Raw genomic sequence first — 19765 nt, 5'->3', positions numbered from 1 at the left:
ACATTAATAATAGGTTCCAATACATCCCAAGTGTCAATGTGTGCCAAGTGCTAATGTATGTCAATGCATGTGAAGGTGTTCCATTGCATGCTAGGGACTAGAGGGCATGCTGACACATGCTAGGAAAGTGTTATGTTGTGCTAGGGCATGCCAACATGTGCTTGGGCATCCTAGTCATGGAAAGATGTTATAGGTACAAATATGTTCCAAGACATGTAGGTGCCAAGAAATATTAGTGTGTGCCAAAGAATTTTAAGGTGTGTTAGGATTCTTGAGGAGTGTTAGTTCTCTCTCATTAATAGAATTGACAAAGCTTGATTATGTATTAAATAATATATTTTCTGCACACACTAGTGGAACTTTATCTAAAGGGAATTTGCTAGATAATAAACCTAATAGAGATGAATCATGTGTTGACTCATAGGAAAACTCTATTCTCATTACTTGAGGGAAATGATACACATTGATTACTTCTTAACAAATTGACTTACTCTAACCACTATGGCCTTGGACACATAATTAAAAAGAATCCACAATAATGGTCTTAAATCATTATCTTTTAACAAAAAATATAGTAACAGGCACATGGCGCCATAAAAAACTCATTGGAATGATCAATGATGAAAAAAAAAATTGATTGTCACCAAAAGTAACTAAAAAGAGCATTGGTGAGGGTCAATAAAATATTGTCACTAGAAGTGTCACCAAAGAGAGAATTAATGAGGGGCCTTTAACGACCATCACCAAAAGTGTCATTGAAAATGGCTTTTGTGACAAACCTTAAAGGACCATCACTAAATACACTTACAACAACGCATTTTTAAGGATCGTCACCATATCCTACATTGGTGATGGACCTTAAAGGTCCGTCACAGGCATGACCCTCACCAATGACCTTTTTTCTTTGTAGTGATGGTAGTCTAGCTTAATGATGTAACATCGTTTTCAAAGAAGAGATCAGATCATCCACACCACCTAAATCAAATCTTTGAGCACTGCAAGAAATATGGGATATCACTCAACCCCAAGAAAATCATCTTTGCGGTGTCTAAGGTAATATTCTAGGGAATATAATAGCCAAGAGTGGTATCACAGTGGACCTAGAGAGTGTAAAGGCTATCATACAAATCCCACATCCCAAAGAGAAGAAGGAAATGTAGTCAGTTTTGGGTAAGATTAATTTCCTTCATTAGTTTATTTCTATTTTTTCCCAAATAGTGAAACCCTTGTAGAATATGATAAATAAAGATGTCGTATTCAAGTGGAACCAAGAAGAAAATGATTCTTTTGACCATATCAAGAAATTTATCACTAAAGCCCCTACTTTATATAACCCTAAGTTCAATCAATATTTTATGTTGTACACATTTTCTTTAGATTCCTCACTAGCGGTCATTATGCTTATGCAGAAGGATGATCAAGATGACGAGTGGTATATATTTTTCATGAGTACCGACTTGCAAGGATTAGAGCTCAATTACCGTTATAAGGAAACGTAGGCACATGCCATCTATAAAGTTGTCAAACACTTCAGACCTTACATTCTAAAAAATCATGTCATAGTGTTTGTACCTCACCCAGCCATGAGATGATTGTTTGTGCAACAAGAGTTGGATGAACACAGTGCCAAATTGATGACATGTTTATAGGAATATCACCTTGAATTCAAACTTTCTCACACATTTGAAGGACATGGATTATGACATATTTCTACTAAATCCTCTTATCCTCTTGAAGAAGACATGCTAGGGTGTGACACAAGACATTGAAATGTACCAAACGATTCAGCCTGCACTCCCATCTCATCATCATCCTAGTATACTGATTTGAAGCAATATTTAGGACAAGGAACTTTGTCTCCTACCTTTCCTCTGAAGCATAAGAGGACCATTAGACTCAAAGTCATTTCCTATCAATTGTTCCATGGAAATATGTTTCGTAAACACCACAATGGTGTGCTTCTTAAATGCTTGGAATATGATGATGCTGAAAAGGTTTTAAAGGAGCTTCATGATGCGACAATAGGAGGACGCTATGTCAGTGACACAACAACACACAATATCATGAGAGGTGGTTTTTATTGGCCTAATTTATTTAAAGATGCCCATTCATATGTGTAGAAATTCTCGATCTGTCGGAAATGTGTTGGAAGAGAATCACGGTTAACCGCACCACTCCAGCCTATTGTAATGGAGGATCCCTTTCAACAATGGGGTTTGGATGTCATTAGGGATTTCACACCCCATTCCTCAAAATAGCACAAGTACATTCTCATAGCTACGGATAATTTCATGAGGTGGGTGGATGTTATGCCACTAAGACAAATCAATGACCACGAGGAAATTTGTTTCCCTAACCAGAACATCATAACCAAGTTCGGTGTTCCTACCTCCCTCATTTTTTATAATGCTACTTTTCATCATTTAAGCTATATGATTTTGCTATGGAAAATAGTATTGTTTTGAAGTATTCTGTTAATTATTACCCCTAAGGCAACATCATAGCTAAGTTCAACAACAAGAACCTAATCCGTATTGTCAAAAAACCATGTTATCGCAATAGAGGAATTGGCATAATGCTTTAACCAACGCCCTATGGGCTGATCGTGTCACCCCCAAACCATCTCTTGGTACCTCCCCTTACTTCTTGGAATACGGAAAGGAATCCATCCTACCACCAAATTTGTAACTACCCACCTTACAGTTATCACAAGAATCCTATGGTAGGCCATTTCCCACCATGCAGAGTAAGATTGACACCTTGCTTAAACTTAAGGAGAAGAGATAGAAGCCCCAAGAAATTTTTTCTCTACAGAAAAGCCAAATTGAGAGATGGTTTGATATGAAATTTGTAGGAAGAAAAGATTTTAATGTATATGACCTTGTCATGAAATGGGATAAAACCCATGAGGATAGAGGAATGCATACCAAATTTCAAGCATTATGGATTAGACCTTTTCAAGTTAAATATAAACTTGGTCAACATACTTACTGCTTCCAAACCCTAGACAAGAAGGCTTAACCTCTTCCTGTGAGTGGCCAAGATCTCAAGTTTTACTTCCGTTAGCGAAACTCATAGTTTCTCATTTATCTTTGTACATATTTACTTTCCTATCATTTCCATTTATGGTTTTAATTTCCTGTCTTTTCTTAGTTGTATGCATTCCCTTAGGATTAGCTTTTTTGACCATATCAAGCAAGTTATCACCGAAGCCCCTGCTCTCTAGAACCCTAAATTAAATCAAGATTTTATGTGTACACATTTTCTTCAAATTCCTCACTAGCGGTCGTCGTGCTAACTCACAAGGATGATCAAGATGATGAGTGGTCTATATTTTTCATGGGTACCGACTTGCAAGGATCAGAGCTCAATAACCCTTATAAGGAAAAGTAGGCATATGCCATCTATAAAGCTCTCAAACACTTCAGACCTTACATTTTGAAAAATCATGTCATAGTGTTTGTACCTCACCCAGCCATGAGATGATTGTTTGTGCAACAAGATTTGGGTGAACACAGCGCCAAATTGATAACATGTTTACAGGGATATCACCTTCAATTCAAACTTGCTCACAATTAAAGGACATGGCTTATGAAAGATTTCTACTAAATCCTCTTATCAGCTTAAAGAATACATACTAGGGTGGGACACAAGAGATTGAAATGTACCAAACGATTCCACCTGGACTCCCATCTCATCATCATCCTAGTATACCGATTTGAAGCAATATTTAGGACAAGGAACTTTGTCTCCTACCTTTCTACGAAGCATAAAAGGGCCATTAGATACAAAGTCACTTCCTATCAATCGGTCCATGGAAATATGTTTCGCAAACACCACAATGGTGTGCTTCTTAAATACTTGGAATATGATGATGCTGAAAAGGTTTTAAAGGAGCTTCACGATGCAATGACGGGAGGAATCTATGTCGGTGACACAACAACACAGAAGATCATGAGAGCTAGTTTTTATTGGCCTAATTTGTTTAAAGATGCCCATTCATATGTGCAGAAATGCTTGATCTGTCAAAAATGTGTTGGAAGCGAATCATGGTCAACCAGACCACTCCATCCTATTTTAATGGAGGATCCCTTCCAAAAATGGGTTATGGATGTCATTAGGGATTTAACACCCCATTCTTCAAAATAGCACAAGTACATTCTCATAGCTACGAATTATTTCACAAGGTGGGTGGATGTTATGTCGCTAAGACAAATCAATGACCAGGAGGCAATTTGTTTCCCTAACCAGAACATCATAACCAGGTTCGGTGTTCCTACCTCCCACATTTTTTATAATGCTACTTTTCATCATTTAAGCTATATGATTTTTCTATGGAAAATAGTATTGTTTTTAAGTACTCTATTAATTATTACTCCCAAGGCATCATCGTAGCTGAGTCCACCAACAAGAACCTAATCCGTATTGTAAAAAACCATGTTATCGCAATAGAGGAATTGGCATAATGCTTTAACCAACGCCCTATGGGTTGATCATGTCACCCCCAAACCATCTCTTGGTACCCCTCCTTACTTCCTGGTATACGGAAAGGAAGCCATCCTACCGCCAAATTTGTACCTACCCGCCTTACAGTTATCACAAGAATCTTGTGTAGGCCATTTCCCACCATGCAGAGTAGGATTTACACCTTGCTTAAACTTAAGGAGGAGAGATGGAAGGCCCAGGAAAAATTGTCTCTACATAAAAGCCGAATTGAGAGATGGTTTGATAAGAAATTTGTAGGAAGCAAAGATTTTAATGTATATGACCTTGTCCTGAAATGGGATAAAGCCCATGAGGATAGCGAAAAGCGTACCAAATTTCAAGCATTGTGGATTGGACCTTTTCAAGTCAAATATAAACTTGGTCAACATACTTACTACCTCCAAACCCTAGACAAGAAGGTTGAACCTCTTCCTGTGAATGGTCAAGCTCTTAAGTTTTACTTTCGTTAGCGAAACTCATAGTTTCTCATTTATCTTTGTACATATTTACTTTCCTACCATTTCCATTTATGGTTTTAATTTCCTATCTTTTTTTAGTTGTATGCATTCCCTTAGGATTAGTTCTGTTGTGTTAAAATCATAACCCCCCCCTGCCATTTTAAATAATGGGGACCCTCTACATGAACTATGCCCATATTGCCCTTTAAATTATTATTTTTCATTTGGTTAATTGTGCGACATTTTTCATTTTCTTCATATTTCCATTATGATTGCTTCATTGTGTTCAATTTGTTGCTAGCTTTCCATCAGTTCTCTTTTCATCTCATTTGGACTCACGGTTTACAAATATCGCCTATTCAAAGTTTCTATTATTTTGCTACTTGGCCTTAAGTATGTACAAAGTGTATTTATTTTCATATAGATTTTGTATTTATATTTTTGTAAATATTTTATATTTGTATAGTATTTTTAATTATTTTTGAATTTAGACTTTTGTGATCCATATTAATTATAACAACATCTTTCGGTAAAAATCACATAGGAGATAATCTCGTCAACGTGTTTCGAACCAACCAATGTGGTTCATCTTCAGGACAAGATGAGGAATCAAATCTAGGCAATGAAATAAATAGATGAAGAGAGCAGCTAACTAGCCATTAGAAAATAACAGCTAGTTTGACTAAAAAACTGAAATTAATAATTAAGATTTGACCAAGAAAAGGAAAAGGGACCAAAATGAATTTTAATTATTAATTAATATTTTTAAATTAAATTAAAATCTATTAATATAACAAATAAAATCAATTTAAGTTATATTAGTATATGTAATACTATTAATAAGAATTAGAATTCTACATTATAAATACAGAATAAGAAATACTATTAATAAGAAATAATAATAAAATTATAAATATTAAAAAAAACCAATTTTGAGAATATAGAATAGGAATCCAAACTGAATATTAATTATTAATAATATTATTAAATTAAATTCTATTAATATAACAATTAAAATCAATTTTATAAAAGTTATTAAACTAAAAATATACTATTATATGTAATACTATTAATAAGAATTAGTATTGTAATAAATAATTATAAACAATATTGTTACGATGGTATTAACAAATATTTATTCTTCCAATTAATTAGAAATACTATTACTAAGAAATAGTAATAAAAATAAAAATAATATTATAAATATTATTGTTAAATTATAATTAAAAAATTATATATATATATATATATATATATATATATATATATATATATATATATATATATAGATATATATATATATATATATATATAGATATATAGATATATATATGATGATGATGGTGGTTAACATCCATTGAGACCAAATTGGTCTATCGGAACCTATAATTTTCTTAGTTTTTAATTGTCTGTCTTCTCATCTTTCTTTGCGAGATTGGTGTTGTAGCTTTCTTTTCTTTCTCTACCATCTTCCAAATTTCTTTATTTTGCATCTCCTTCATCTCTTCTGGTTCTTGGGACGTTGGTGTCTTAGCTTCGTGATTTGTTGTGTTCGTCCGTTTGAAGATAGTTGGAGAAGAAGTTTGGTCTGAGAGATCTACTTTGCTGTTAAATGAAGATTTATTTTGTGCAGTATTTGAATCCTCATAACTGTTTATGCTTGAGGGGTTGTCGCGTTCACTTTTTTGCTATTGGGCGGGGCTTTCCCCCTGCTCGTCTTGAGATTTGTTTCTTTCTTGCCCGATTTCTTGTGATTCAGAGTTTTCTGGAGAGTATTCTTCCTTAATGACAGTGTAATGTTCTTTTTGTGCTCCTTCCCACCATGTAGATCTGTGGTGATTCTTTCTAGCAGAATTTTTCTGGGAGGCTTTTGGGAAATTTTTGGCTAGATCGTCTGTCTCAAAGCAGGATCAACATCTAAAGACGACACTTTCATAATCGAGTTTCTGGTTCCACACATAGTCTTTACTTGTTAGGTTTATTTCAGCTGGGAATCTGGTGTTGAAGTTCATTTCCACACAGATGCGTGCATAGGTGGTTCTGGCATATTCCTCTGTTTCTGGGCACCTGCAGTAAAATTTCCCAATTGCATTTCCAATGGCTTTTAGCGAGGAGAAATTCCAGAGATGCAAGGGTAGGTTTGGAAATCTCACCCAAACTGGTGTTGAGGTTATGACTGTTGTTGAGGGATCGAATGATGGGTTCCATGGCTTCATGAATAGGCCTGATTTTTCCCAAAACCAAGGGCCAAAATCTAGAATGCATTGTCTACTTTCAGGGTTTTCAAAATCTACTATAAAGAAACCCCTAACACAGGGGTAGATATTAATTTCATCATAAATGGCAAACTTCCATACCTCTGAGATCCAAATGTGGAGAGCCGTCAGCCGTGGCCAAAAACCATTGAACTGGCAGATTAGGGCACTTTCAAAAAACTTCAAAGCCTCATCGAGTGAGGCCTAGACCACCTGGACAGTGGGAGCTGGGGCTTCACTGACGACATGGGCATGAGCTTGCCCCCCAGAGGCGGATGGAACTAAGCTAGCAGCTATCTTCGCAAAGCTAGGAGCCATCTGGATCAAGGCCGATCGATGATTTCCAAGCTTATGTATGCTCCTGTAGAAGAATGAAAAAGCCCTTATGGGGATGGAGAATAACCTTATTGCGGAAGATCAAAACCACTCCTGCCTCGTCCAGAATCTTGGCAAACTCAGCAGCTTCTTCGTCCGAGTGTGCCACACCCGTGCCTTGACACAGCTTCAAGAGATCCGGATACGTAATAAACTCGTGACCATCTGACTCAAGCCTCTTCTTCAACGCCTCCACATCTGCAAGTCTCAATAGTTTTCTCGCCTTGTCAACGGCGATCTTTCTGCCACTATCGATGTTCTCAAAGGGATTATCGTCGCGGGATTTGACGTCCAAAGAGGTGCAGAACAAAGTCTACCATGTAAATGACCAAACACTCAGAGATGCAAGGTTCAATCCTGTCTGTAGTGGCAGTAGAGATGCGAGGTTCAATCTCGTCTGTAGTGGCAGTAGAGATGCGAGGTTCAATCCCGTATAATACTCCAACCATCGTCTCTATTCAGATTAACAAGCTTTTTTTCAATTTCTAAGGCCTCTCTAAATTTACGATGATGAAAATGGTCAATCCTAGCAATGACCCTAGCCTCTTCTATGCAAATGTGATGATTGGTCTTTCCTGCATGTTCTGTCAAAGCGGAGGAGCAAGACCTTACATGCTTGATGTTTGCAGAATGCTCACAAATCCTTTGATTTATTGATCGATCAGTGTCACCAATATAAGGAGCCCCACAGGAACACATAAACACCCTTCTCATCCTTGGGGTTAACTGGGTCCTTGACCAAATGAAGAGAACTTCAAATAGTGCCAAGGGGTCTAAAAGAAGAAGGAATTATTGAATTGAGGCTTCTGTGATCCATATCAAATTTTTGAGACAGGTTTTCAGCGATAATCACATCAAAATTCATTTGTCAACGCGTTTCAAACCAACAAGTGTGGTTCATCGTTAGGACAAGATGAAGAACCAGATCTAGGCATAGCTTAAATAGAGAGAGATCATTCAAACGTTTAGAAAGAAACATCTATAATTGACCAAGAAACAACTATAATTGACCATAGGGACAGGGTAACAGCTATATTTGACTAGTCTAAGAGATAGTTAATTCATTAATTAATTTGTTAGATATAATTATGTTTAATTCATATGAACCTGAATAAATCTAATTTAAAAATACTTTTAACTTAGGAACTATAATCAAAATATTTATTAGTTTACTAAAAATAATCATTTTTATTTCATATGAACCTAAATAAATCCAATTTAAATCAAAATATTTATTAGTTTTCCAAAAATAATCATTTTTAATTCATATGAAACTAAATAAATCTAATTAAAAATATTTCGATTACCTTCATTATCTTCACTCATAGGTTGGATGAGTTTATATATTTTTAATAAAAAAATTATTCATATTTAGTTATATAAAAATAGGTTTAGTAATAGAATTAACTAATTAGAATAAATATAATATACTATATTATGAGTTATTTAATTCTTTTATTAGTAAAGATAATGAGGGTAATCAAAATATTTTTAATTAGATTTATTTAGGTTCATATGAATTAAAAATGATTATTTTGGTAAATTGATAAATATTTTGATTATAGTTCTTAGCTTAAAAATATTTTTAAATTAGATTTATTCAAGTTCATATGAATTAAAAATAATTATATCTAACAAATCAATTAATGGATTAACTATCTCTTGGACCAATCAAATATAGTTGTTACCCTGTCTCTGTGGTCAATTATAGTTGTTTCTTGGTCAATTATAGTTGTTTCTTTCTAACCGTTTCAATGATCTCTCTCTATTTAAGCTATGCTTGGATCTGGTTCTTCATCTTGTCCTGACGATGAACCACACTTGTTGGTTCGAAACGCGTCGACAAATGAATTTTGATGTGATTATCGCCAAAAGCCTGTCTCAAAAAAGAAGAAGGAAGATTATGTTTTTTCAATATCCTAGTGATTTTATCTGTGGTTCCCTGAATAAAAGGAAGATGAACTCCGGAAGATCGATCCTTGGGATCGATCTTATTCTTAGGACCTTTTTCTGCATTAAGGAAAGCTCTAAGACCCTAGGACTTGCTATAATCATTCTTATTAAAGACCTTAAGGAGGTGGCTCTTTTCATCTTCAAGGTGATTTTCATCAAAAACTCGCAACGCCTGAGTGGTTAAGGTGTTGAGAACCCCTAGTTTTTTAGCAGGGAAATTATGGGAATTAGCATGAAGATATTGCTTTGTGTGAACTTTCTTCCAATAAACCTGATGAGAGAAAGAACCGTCATCCTTTTTTGAAATAAGAACATCTAGAAAAAATAGACTGCCATCAACCTAAACTTACATTTAATTAGCTAGGTTAATTCATTTATAATTAGTTGATTTTCATTAGTTAAATTAATCTTGTATAATTAATCTAAAATTTTAATTATTAATATAACCATTTAAAAAATTCTCGGACCCCTTTCTCATAACTTTATTTCAGAAAACTTCACCCGATCTCATTTGCCCGATATTTCACCTTCGCTGAAATCTCGCTTGGTCTTTGGTTTTCGTTATATATATAAAAAATTCTAAAAAATAATATAATGTGGGTCCCGCTCCCCATTCCTCCTCGTCGAACCTCGGCATTCGTAATCTCTTATTACTCCACTCTTTATTTCTCCCGAGCCCCCAAGAGTCCCTCTCCTCCTTATGCCTCCTACCACTATTATATTATGACTCTTTATAACTCCTTATATATTCTTATTTCACCATGGCCCATTCAATGGAGCAAAAACAGCCACTATTTTTTAATTGAAATTTGTTTTTTAATATTTAATGTATTTTGTAATAAAATTAATTTATTATTTAATTAATTAATTTAAATAATTATTAATTATTGCTTAATTTTAATTTTATTAATTTAAATGGTATATAACTAATTAATTTAATGATTTAATTAATAATTTTTTTTATATTTATTTTATAGTTAATTAGAATTTATTAATTGCCGAATTTTTAATTAAAATTCTCTAATTTTGGCCTAGGCATGTATTTTTCAGAATTCTTGGCAGTTTTGATAACTCAACTTTGGAGAGGCATATCTTGAATTCTACTTGGTCAAATGAGGCCCATAATAGATCGTTAGAAAGCTAACATTGAGTAGAACGATCTAGGAATGTTAAATTTAGAAAATTTAATCATTTAATGACCTAAAAAAATAGCAAAAGATGAAGTGATGAATTTACAACAAAAAATTGGTTTTTCCTAATTTGATTTGGACAAATTTCATTGGCTTGGGAACGCTGCTATCACTAATTCATTTCCCAACAACACTCGAATGCTAATCAGATCCATTTGAAGTAATCATAACATGGAAATTTCTTCGGATTTTATTTATTTTGATTTATGATTCCTAGTATGCAATTTAATTCATTTTGATTTTGATTTTGATTGGTTGGTGAAGTTGAATTCGAAAACCAGGTCTCGAATGGCGGAAACGAAGGTTTCTGAGTAACTGCTACAGTTCTAGAATTGGAAGTGAACAGATCACGGATAGCAGCACTATTAAGAAGGGGACAAAGGCTGACTGTCCAGATGGGTGCAGAGGGGTCCATTGGGACCCCCACCTATAAACAAATAATCATGCAGAAACAAAAACAACAAGCAAAGGAGGGAGTCAGAATCCCTGGGAATGACAGGCTCAAGCAGAGCGGCGGGAAAAACAAGGAGAAAACACCGGTGGAAGAAAATGAACCAAACAGTAATACAATAAACAAAGGCCAAGAAGATGAGGGTCGGGAAGACAATGAAGCCAGAAACGCTTCAGGACAAAATCTGACAGGAAACAAGGTAAAACGACAAGGAGCAGAAGGGGAGCCCACGGACAGCAGGCGGGTGAACAAAGAGGAGGAAGGGGACACAAGCTCGAACCCCAACAAAGACTCAACAGCAAACGGTATCTGTAAACCAAGGAAAGCTGACAGTCTTAGAGTTGTAATAACGGATCCAGAAATACAAGCCTATAGAGAGCACATGACAGAACATGCAGTCATTTGCAAGTTCATGGGTATGTGGCCAACTGAAAGAGCCTTGTGTCAGTGGATTAGACAGCACTGGAAGCCTAGAGGAGATGTCAAACTGCATTTGGGAGCCAAAGGTTTCTTTACAGTTGTATTCACTAACCTAGAAGACAAGGACAGGATCTTCGACGGAGGCCCTTATTTCATGGCCTCAGCTGGTTTATACATACGAACATGGAAACCGAACTTTGCTTCGGAGAAGGAATCCTTTACTCAGGTTCCAGTGTGGATTCGCTTGTTTTCTCTCCCGGTAGACTATTAGGGTTTGAATGCTTTAAAGCAGATTGGAGACCAGTTGGGGACTTTTGTTAAAGCCTCAGAGGCAACATTGCAGAAGAAATACACTTCCTATGTAAGAATATGCGTGGAGATGGATGTATCAGGGGCATTGTACGAGGGATTATGGCTCGAATACAGAGATGAGGATTACTTTCAGGCAATAGACTATGAGCAGATCCCGTTTCGCTGCCGGAAATGTCATGAACACGGACATCTCATAAGGGAATGCCCTATGAACAAGAAGGAGGAGGAAACTAAAATAGAACCAGCAAACAAAGGCAAAAATAACTTTATAACCCCGAAGTCAAGGCATAAAGCCAACAGAAGAAGGGCTATTAGAACAGGAATAGAAAGAAACAACAACAGCAACACTTTTGAGATCTTGGATCTGGAGACAGACTCAGAGGAATCACAGAAGACCAAAGCAGCTGTTAAGGAGCTAAGAGACAAGGAGGAAAGAACTAGGGGAGAAGAGGAAGAGAACAACACCAACAACGAAATCCAAATGGGGGAGCTACCAGAAGACCCGGAGGAGGACACAAACATGATGACAAGTGATGGAGGAAGCGAGGACATGGAGCTGGAGGAAGTTTTAGCCCGGGAAGGGATGAATCTACCAGCCATAGCGGAGAATTGGAAAAATCAAGGTATAGAAACGGTACCAGAAGAAGAAATAAAAAAAATCAGTGATCTGTTTACAGCAAGACAGCAAGCAGCTCTAGAAAGACAACATAGAAAGCTAGGCATAGCAAGAGGTAATAGTCTCCACCCGAAGAGTCTTCTTTGGAACTCTTCAAGCTCACGACAAAAGAAGAAAAGGGGCAGAAAGACAAGCAATGAAGTTCTGCAGGAGCTCGGCATGATAATGATCAACTCAGGAAAAATGAAGGCTCTCAGCACCTTCCCGTCCTTTCAATAACCCCTTAGTTTATCATGAAGATCATTTCTTGGAATGGAAGAGGGCTAAACAACCAAGCTAAGCACAGAATGCTGAAATGAAAATTCCAGAAATATAGACCGGAAATAATGTTCTTACAAGAAACAAAATGCAATGGATCCAACATGTCAAGGTTAACCAAGAAGATAGGTAGGCATATGAATTATCTAGAAGTTGAAAGTCAGGGCAGAGAAGGAGGACTGGCAACCCTATGGGACACAAGAGCACTTCAAATATTATCTGTAGAAGCGAACAAGCACTTCATCGTTGTGGAAGCTCAACCCACAGGTAACTCTGAATCTTATTTATGTGTAAATGTATATGGACCTCAGAAGATAGAGGAAAAAATCAATTTCCTGAATTCTTTAAATAGGCTTATTAGCAGGCACCCAATGTCCAAATGTATTTTGGGGGGTGATTTCAATATGATAACAACCCTTCTAGAGAAGAAAGGGGGTCTTAGGAAACTCAATAGGGATGCGGAGCATTTCATTAGTTTCATTGAGAATGCTAAATTAGTTGACATTCACACCAAGAGTGGCAATTTCACTTGGAACAATAGAAGAGGGGGGAATAGAATGATAGCCTCTCGCTTGGACAGGTTTTTGGTTTCCGAGAGCATCATAATGGATGGTATCCTTGTAGAGTCAGATATCCTTCCCAGTGGAGGGTCGGACCACTGGCCAATATCGCTTATAGCGGATGTTCATGGCACACCAAGGAATAAACCCTTTAGATTTGAAAATTTTTGGTTGGATCATCCTAGCTTCCTTCAGATGGTTGAAAAATGGTGGTCAGAACCTTGGGAGGGCGAAGGTTCTAAGATGTTCAATTTGCAAAAGAAATTAAGACTTATAAAGGATAAGATAAAAGAGTGGAACAGAACAGTTTTTGGGGACATTTTCAAGGAAAAAATCTCTATAGAAAATCAGCTGGAACAAATTCACAGAGAATGGGCAACAGGACAAAGCAATGAGGATTCCATAGAACAAAAAAAGACTCTAACTCAACAGTGGCACAGTCGATGTAGGCAAGAGGAAATCTTATGGAAGCAAAAATCAAGGATTCAGTGGCTAAAGGAGGGAGAGCAGAATACTAAATTTTTTCACAGATCTGCTCTTGATTACAGAAGTTCAAACAAAATTCTTGAGATGAGAAATGAAAACGGGGAGTCAGTTAAGAACCACCATGACATATCAGAGTTGCTCACAGCTCACTTCAGATCCATAGCACAGGAACTGCAGTCAAACAGAGGAGAAGCCATTAGGGAACTTCTAAAAGCCATTCCTAAAATTGTAACCTCTGAGCAAAACTGGGCCCTGAATAGGGAAATCACTTTGGAAGAGGTAGAGGAAGCTGTAAGAAGCATGCCAAACGATAAAGCCCCTGGGCCGGACGGGTTCACAATCAATTTTTACAAGGCCTGCTGGAACATTGTGAAGCAGGATATCTGGGAGGTCGTAGAGGACTCCAGGCGTTCTGGAACCATTCTCAAATCCATTAATTCGACCTTCATAGCACTAATTCCAAAGGTAGAGGAAGCTAATACACCTGAAAAGTTCAGACCTATTGCTCTTTGTAATGTTATATATAAAATAATTTCAAAAGTTATTGCCAATAGGCTGAAGCCCATTCTCCCGGGGATCATCTCGGAAGAGCAATCGAGTTATGTAGAGGGAAGGCAAATATTAGACAACATTATCCTTGCTCAAGAGATGATCCACACTCTACATTCGGGGAAAAAAGCAGGGATGCTAATGCAACTGGATTTATCAAAAGCTTATGACAAAGTGAGCTGGAAATACCTCGAAGCAATTTTGAATGCTTTTGGTTTCAACAGGCATTGGGTTAACTGGGTTTTGGCCCTAATCAAGTCCGCAAGGTTCTCGATCTTAGTCAATGGGGCCCCATTTGAACCATTCTCACCCTCGCGAGGAATAATATAGGGCGATCCTTTATCCCCTTTCCTATTCGTTATCCTCATGGAGGGTCTCAGCAGAACTATAGCCAAGAAGAAAGCTGAAGGGGCAATTAGAGGTCTTCAACCAATCCCAACTATCCCTACTACTACTCATCAACAGTTCGTGGACGACACTATGTTACATGGCAGCCCCACAGTGAAAGAGGCCTTAGTATTCAAGGACATCTTAGATCTCTTTAGCAGAGCCTCAGGGATGGAAATCAACTTCTCCAAATCTACGATCTTCTTTTTCAACACTCATCGTGCTATTCAAGCTCACCTCTCTCATCTTCTAGGCTTCTGAATAGGCAGTTTACCTTCGAGATATTTAGGAGCTCCCCTTACTCTTAGACCATGGCAGAAAGTGCACTGGGAAAAGATCATAGCCAATATGGAAAACAGATGCAAACACTGGACACGCAGGGTGCTGAACTTTGCAGGAAGATTAATCCTTACAAAGGCTATGTTACAGTCCATACCGCAGTACTTATTATCCATGCTACCGGCCCCCAAAGGGATTCTTCAACAAATCAGAGCGATACAGAGATCCTTTTTATGGAGCGGGAATGGGGACAAGAGAAAATGGGCGTTAGTAGCCTGGAGCAAATTATGCAAGCCGAAATATTTGGGGGGACTAAATCTTGTGGATCCGGCGGTAACCAACATAGCCTGTGGAGCAAAGCTATGGTGGAGATGGATTAAAGAGCCCAATCTGCCATGGGCCAGACATTGGAAACACAAGTACCTCCCTAACTACAATCATCAGGATCTCATAAGATTGCAGGAGGTTCCAGAGGGCTCGCCCATATGGAATCTTGCAAGACACAACCGCAGCCTAGTACAGGAAAATAGCTTTTGGGAAATACGCAATGGCAGGCTAGCCCTGTTTTGGGAAGATGCATGGCACCAATTCCCCAAACTAGAAACCCCAGAGTTAGCACATCTCAAACAGTTCAGCCAGCTTGAAGGTAGAAGCAGAGTCTGCCATTACTGGGACTTGAGCAGCAGAGATGCAAACTGGAGAGAATGGACACACCTAACCGCTGATAACAACATTGAGGGAGATGAAAGCATAAAACAACTCAACAGTCAGATTCGTAAGAGAAGGATAAGGAAAACAGAGGAAGAGGATCAGCTCAGATGGGGTATGACAGGTAATGGGAATTTCTCTTTGAAAGAAGCGAGGGAACTGTTAGTAAAGGCAGAACAGGAGGAAGCAACGCCCTGGTGCAACAAAGTGTGGGACAACTTATTTTGGCCGAAAATTAAGACCTTTTTATGGCTACTAATGCGGAACAAAACCCTGACATGGGACAAGCTACGAAGGAAAGGGTTCGCAGGGCCTTCCAGATGCCCGATGTGTTCAGGTGAAGAAGAAACCATAAACCACCTATTTAATTCGTGTGACTGGGCAAACCATCTATGGAACTGGATGGAGGGAATCATGCGGAAATCAGACTGAGACCGAGAGTCCATCCAAAACATGATTTTAAACTGGCAAATCAATTTTTCCAAAAACCAGAGAGTCAATAATATATGGAAAGCCATGCGAGGCTTTGTACTGTGGAAAATATGGAAAAAAACGCAATAGGAGGGTATTTCAGGATGAAAACAGGAGCATTGAGCATTCAAAAGCAATCATTCTTACAAATATTAAAGAATTGATTCAGACAAAGTGCAAGACAGATACCAACGAAAAGCCTTCAGATTGAGACTTACAAATCTTGAAGTGCTTTCAACTGGAAATCAACCACAACTTCGTAGTGCCGAGACACCAGCAACAACCAAACTCGGAGGCCGATAGATGGACTTGTCCGCCAGTGGGAGGTTTGAAATTGAATTTTGATGGTGCCTCTAGAGGAAACCCCGGGAAAGCTAGCATTGGAGGTGTTACCAGAGACCACAATGGAGAAATTGTGCATATTTACTGCAGAGAGTTGGGGGAAGGCACGAACAATGAGATGGAGTTCGCGGCGTTAGAACAAGGATTGATAATTCTAAGGAATCTACCGACAGGCAATGCAGTGGTAGAAGGCGACTCATCCTTGGTTATCTCGGTCGCAAAGAGAATTCAAGGAGGCACTTAGGCATGCAAAGCCACGAGACACTGGAGGCTCGCCAAGGTGACGGAGAACATTGCAAAATTAATCGGCGAAATGAAAGGTTTAGTCTTTCAATCGGTCAGGCGTAAGGCAAATGGGCTAGCTGATTACTTGGAAAACTATAGTCTTGACAATCAAGACAGGAGATGGGACACATGTTGGCAGCAAGTGGACTGTCCTCACCTTAAGGAGAGATGCCAACAACTGGCAAGAGAGGACGTGGGCAATTTAAACCGGGCTTAACCGGAAAGCGGCAGACTATATCGGCCTCTCATGATGAAAAATTCGGGAGAAGATATGAGTAGCGAAGGTTGGCACAAATCGAAAGGACAAGCCAGGCGTATGCATTTATGGCAACAAAGGGTGCACAAAAAGCACATCTTCAAGTGCATACTCCGAAGGGACTACTGCAGTTGCCCCCTTGACAGGATCGACATTTGGCACAAGTTTACTCATCAAGGCATGAGCAACATTTATTTGTATAGCAGGCGACATCGCGCAGCTTTTACGACCACCCATAGGAACTATGATAGCAGTACTCCCACGATGTTTCGGGAGGTGAGGAACAGCGTGGGAAGCCTCATGGAGAAGAGTCATTTAACTAACTGCTGGAGCAATGTTTCATTCACGCCATCTGAAGGCATTATTGTGGGTTGCAATTGTTCTCGAGTCCGAGCTGAGATTCAAGAAACCGGTAACAGGAAAGTTATGGATACTGGGAATTGCAGGAGCATAAGCGCAAACCAGGAGCTCCGGGCAGCAAGGAGCGCATATGAAACTCGAACAACTACAAGAAATAAACGAAGAATTGAGGAGATGGAGGCTGCGGTAAAGGAGGAGGAACAACCGCGCAATGAGGAGGAAATCGCTAGGGAGGTACATTGGTTGACCGACCCAGGTACTGCGTCCAAGCATGCCACCCAATTCGTACGCACACAAGTAGAAAGCTGGAGGGTCAAGACCCTTTTAGCGAAAGCTCTGGATTCCATGGAAGCTGGGAACCAGAAGTCTCAAGGGGAAAGCCATATATCTGAAGCCCAACTAAATAGTATGCTGGAGATTTGCGAAGCGTTGGATGATAAAATTTCAGCTGTGTATGATAAGGCGGAACCGGTTAATAAGAAATTAACTCTGCTTATCCAAATTCTCCGAAAGACCATATGTCCGGATCCACCGAGCTCTGACAGCAAGCAGCAAGCACCGCCGAAGGAACTTAACAACTACCGATCCCTGCTGGAAAGAGTGGACAGGCATGTCCTGGAACAAGGTTTGGACATTGCAAGCAGATATGGAATGCCCCCGCAGTGAATCGGGTTTGTTGGTGCCTTCTCTTCGGCCTAGTCTATTGTCATGTCTGTGCCATCTCTCTAGCTTTGTCTGTTGTCTGTTTCTGTAGGCCTTTATGGATTTTGTCTGGTGTCTGTATGAGGTCTTGAACTGTTTTTTTTTGTCTCATCCTGATAGTTTACCAGTTACAGAGATGCAGTTCAAGAATTTTCTGTGTTATAAATATGCGTAGAAGTTAAAGGGATAAGGCCACCCTGCGCGGTGTGAGGTTTGCTTTTTGAAATATCATAGTTTCTGGTTGTCTTAGGGCTGGTGTCTTATGTCTTTTGATATTGTCTTCATCAGGTCTCGATCTGCCTCTGCAGATTTTTTGTACAATATTTTGTTTCATAATATATCTATCTGACTTACACAAAAAGATTGGTTGGTGAAGTTGAAGCTAAGGCACTTTGGAGCAATGGAAGGAGACCAACAACGAGAAGGATGGATAATTTATCGCTCTAATTGAGGATCTAGAAAACCACTCCCAACAACTCTCCATTTTTGAATTTTTCTAGAATTATTATTAAATAACAGTCTTGAGAAGTAGGAAAGGGTTCCTCTCCTCTGTAGCGTAGGAGCTCTCAGCACATTTGTAAGGGGAATTTTAGTTGTAGATTGAAAGGAAAAGCTCAGATCTGGGTTATTGGTTTTTCTTTGCAAATCTAGAATTTGTAATTAGAGGTTGGGCCTGCATTTTTTCAGCCTTCTCCCTTTAGTGGCAAAGTTTATGATTTCAGAAAGATTGTTGGAGAGAAAATTAAAGAACATAGCAAAAAGACCGGGTTTCATAAATTTGTATTAAAAAACTTTTATTTCAAATGCAAGTTTTATCTTTTGATGACATATTTGTGTAAAATAATTTTCATGTTGAGCATTGTTGTTTGATGTGAGGATGAATGTCTTTTGAATTAGTTATCTAATCCATTAGCTTTATGGATCTATTGTTATTTTTCTCTTTTTATCCTATGCTCAAATCAAATTTCCGAGTAACTATTTACTCAGAAATCTTCTATCTAAAATTTGATTTAATTGTCATTGGCATGAAGTGAACTATTTCCTAATGTTGATGGTTAATCATTCAATGTTTTAAAGTCTCTGAACATAGCATGTTTCATTATCACAATATCAGCTAGTAGAATGATTTCATTAGCCTGATATTAATAATTATAGAGCCATGTTAAAATCTCAATCATTTAATTACCTTACTCTTAGTTGGGTTAGATCTACATCTTCCTAATCGAGATAGACTTAGGATTTCTTTCTTTTTTACTTGCATCTTAGAAACAATTTACATTTATATTAACCACTTCATTTCTAGAATTTCCCATCCATAAAGGGGCGAACCTTATTTGTGGCTTGGTTGAGCCCTCAAGTCATCTTAAGGATTTCTTTCTTGCAAGCAAGCAGCAAGAGGGTAATTCTGATATCTTTCTCCTTGTTTGGTAAGTAATATAAATACCACAAGTCATCAAGGAGAGGGAGGGGGTAAATAGACCTAATTGAACCAGTCAGAACCACCAAATCAAACAGATAAGGGCTTAGTTGGGTCTTTAACTAGGTGG

General features: G+C 38.0%; 1 pseudogene; it reads right to left on the bottom strand.

The window, feature by feature from the left end:
- Positions 1 to 7547: 7547 nt before the first annotated feature.
- LOC149162511 (calcium uniporter protein 2, mitochondrial pseudogene) lies at positions 7548 to 8022 on the bottom strand (annotated as a pseudogene).
- Between the last annotated feature and the right edge of the window lie 11743 nt (positions 8023 to 19765).

The sequence above is a fragment of the Pinus tabuliformis genome, chromosome 5_2 (genome assembly GCF_031772625.1).
Source record: "Pinus tabuliformis cultivar Carrire ecotype Pingquan chromosome 5_2, CPIR1, whole genome shotgun sequence".
NCBI classification, from domain to species: Eukaryota; Viridiplantae; Streptophyta; class Pinopsida; order Pinales; family Pinaceae; genus Pinus; species Pinus tabuliformis.
This window is presented reverse-complemented; position numbering and strand designations above follow the sequence as displayed.